This window comes from Oxyura jamaicensis, chromosome 6, assembly GCF_011077185.1.
Source record: "Oxyura jamaicensis isolate SHBP4307 breed ruddy duck chromosome 6, BPBGC_Ojam_1.0, whole genome shotgun sequence".
In the NCBI taxonomy this organism is placed as follows: domain Eukaryota; kingdom Metazoa; phylum Chordata; class Aves; order Anseriformes; family Anatidae; genus Oxyura; species Oxyura jamaicensis.
Window position 1 is genome coordinate 34,879,394 of NC_048898.1, and position 3,094 is coordinate 34,882,487.

Sequence of the window (3,094 nt, forward strand, 5' to 3'; positions counted from 1 at the left end):
TTGGAGCCCTTGGGTTTCCTCCACCCCTGCCAGCAGAGCTGCTTGTGGGGGTGAAGAGGGGGGACAGCACTCGTCTGGTGTGGGTGAGGGCCAGCACTGGCTGTGCACAGGGGTCTTGCCCAGGGAGCTGATTGTGGGGGCCGTGCTGAGGCACCTGCCTTGTTACATGCAGTTTGCTTTCGTGGTTAGGTGTGGTCCTATGAGAATTCTTCTTCACATATTGGCTTCTTGTGCATGGAGCCTTGAAGACTGTTAAATGTGTTCAGGTGTTACCTAGAACAGAAGGTTTTCTTTGCAAATTTGTCTTCCTGCAATTTTTGTTACCTTCCTTTGGGGCTTCATCCAAGAGCTGCTGTTTTTGCAATCATGATGGACTTGCTGACTTAGTCACAGCATGTCAGGGCCTGCTGGAAGCGAGAGGTTCTTGTCCTCGTGTGATGTGAACTAGCCTGTGTCACAGAATCATTGATGTCCCCAGACAGCAGCTGAGGGCCGAGGGGCAGCCTGGTGTCAGCCTCGGTGCCACCTGGGCCCTGCCTTACCTTGGTCGGTGCTGGAGGAGAGGAAGTAACTCTTATGTTAAATGTTAAATAAACATTTATGTAAAAACGTATCCTGGAATAAATGGCCCAAGAGAAGTTATAGATGAAATCATGGCCAAATCTGTCAAAGTGCTCTCGCTGTGGTTCCACACCCATAGCAGTCCTGGAGGAAGGGCTGCACGCCGACCCTAAGCTGGGGGCTTTGCTTTACCTCTTGGTTAATTGCCTTGGTTCTGCAGAAACTGCACCAGTTTCTCTCTCACGAGAGCAAACTGCTCTTTCATCTCCTGTTCCACTTGCCGTAAACTCCTTTTGTACATGAGCTGAGAGAGACTGCTCTAATTAAGATATGCTAGAGCAAAGTTAATTTTCAGAGTTTCTTCCAGATGCCAACGGGAACACAGTGCAATCGTTCTATAGCTGAGGTAATCGGCTTCTGCTTCATGTGATGCTTGCTTACAGCCAGTCAAATGCACCAATGCCAGCAATGAGCAAACTGGTCACAAATATTACCAATCATTCTTGAATTAAATAATGCTGAGTATGTTAACGTCTACAGTCCTGTTGCTGTGGCTAAGAGGAAAGGAGATGCTGATTGCACTGTTTTTTTCTCAGTACGACGAACAGGCTGTAAATGACTTGTGAATTTGAAAAAAACAAGGTGTTCAGCATGTTCTTCTAGTTCAAGTCAGCTGTTTGTCTATGTTTATTTGCTCTCATTTTATGTGAATATTTCATTCCTTTGATTTTTTTTCGCTGGTGGGGGTAGTTTTGCCAGGCCATGGCCAGGCAGCACAGGGTCCCTTGTGTCAAACTCAGCCTTACGGGGAAAATTGCAGAAACTCATTTTACACTTTGGAGAACTCTGGGGGTATGTTGGCAGTTGAGGTCATCTAATGGAAATGTTTAAGATTTTTTTGTCTTTCTTTATGCAGGTTTTAAAAATTTAAATATAATTTTGAAACCACAAGCTTTCTTTAACTTGTATTGATTTTGAAGCATTTCATGGACAAGGTTCACAACACAGAGAGGCTGTCAGATGCACTCACTGCCTCTCAGGGAGATTGCCATGGATAAAAGAGAATTCTGAGGAGAGAAGCTGGAAAATACATAGAGTATACATGGATTTTCCCTGGTCCTGTCAGGGCACTGGTTGTTTTTCTCATTATTTCCATGAATTTCATAGATGCTGGCAAAGCTGATCCTCTAGCCAGGGTGGACAAGTGCACGACTTAGGAGCTTTGCTCTTGCCCCAAAGGATAAATGTGAAAGCTCCTTCTGAGAGCATAGTGGTTGTGGGGGAATGCTGAGCAGGCGTGATGCACCAGGAGGTGTAACACACCCTGCCTGTCCCTCCAAGGAGTTAGGAGGGAGCCGGGACAAACCCGGGTGGGCCCCACACTGTTGGCAGGAGAAGAGGTGTCCCCATGAGGGGCTGTTTCGGCAGCATTTCGGGCTCCCATGTCCCACCTAGAGGAGCTGCTGCTGCATTCAAGGGGTCTGGCTCTGGCTGCTCAGGCAGACGACAGAGGAGAAGCCCTGCCGTGTGGGTGATGCACAAGCAGCTCTGCCTCATAAGCAGGAGACAGACACAGCTATAAATTTTGTAGGCGAGCAAAAGAACTCTGACAAGCTCTTTGTAGGTAAAATTTGTCAGAGGTTTTTTTTGAAAAAAAAAAAAAAAGTATTCCAGCTTTTGTTCATATATGCTTTCTGAGTGACCTGTATTAATTTTTCCTATAATGCTAAATAATTAATACTTGGTGTGAAAGCTAGAATTACAGACTGCAAGCTTCAAGCATCAGTGTAATCTGAAATCGACCCTCTGATATTTATCCAGCATTTATTTCTGCCTTTAGCATTCAAGAGATGCAGTAGATAATTCAGAAGAATATATGATCAAATGCAGCTTTTGAGCAGGGAGGACAGGCAGTGATAACAGCTCTGCTGCTGAAACAACCTTTCGTGATTTCTTTCCCAGGCTGTTGTCTGCCTTTTCCTTTAACTCTGCTTTTAATTTGACTCTGAGCTATAAAATACCAGCCTCGCGTGCTTTATATTTTTACAGAAATCCTCCTCTTCAAAGTGTTACAGAAAACTTAATTAATCCATTCTTGCTATGTGCCACAGCACAGAAGCGTCCTGGCCCTGCTTTAGAGACAAGAACTGAAAGAGCAGAAAGCCAGGCCTTGGTCCTACAAGCCCTGAGCTGCTGTGGTGATTTACACCCCACAAACGTGCAGTTGCTGCGTTGTGCACTGGGTGGGCAACTGATGCACTTGTGGTGAGGATGCCCCGGCGCTGAATGTGGCATCACAGGAGGAGCAAAATCTGTTGTGTCTGGGACCCAGCAGCAACCTCAGGCTTGTTCGTTCAGAGCCTGGGCAAAGCTGGGCCCGCAGTCTTCATCTCACCAAGAGTGATTTCTGTGGGTGTAATCTGCTGGGAACTTAACACCTGCATGTGCATCTCGCAGGGCAAGGCAGAACAGGCCAGTCCTCATCAGGACTGTAGTAACCTTCCCACAGCCTCTCCGTCTCGTTTGCTGGGAT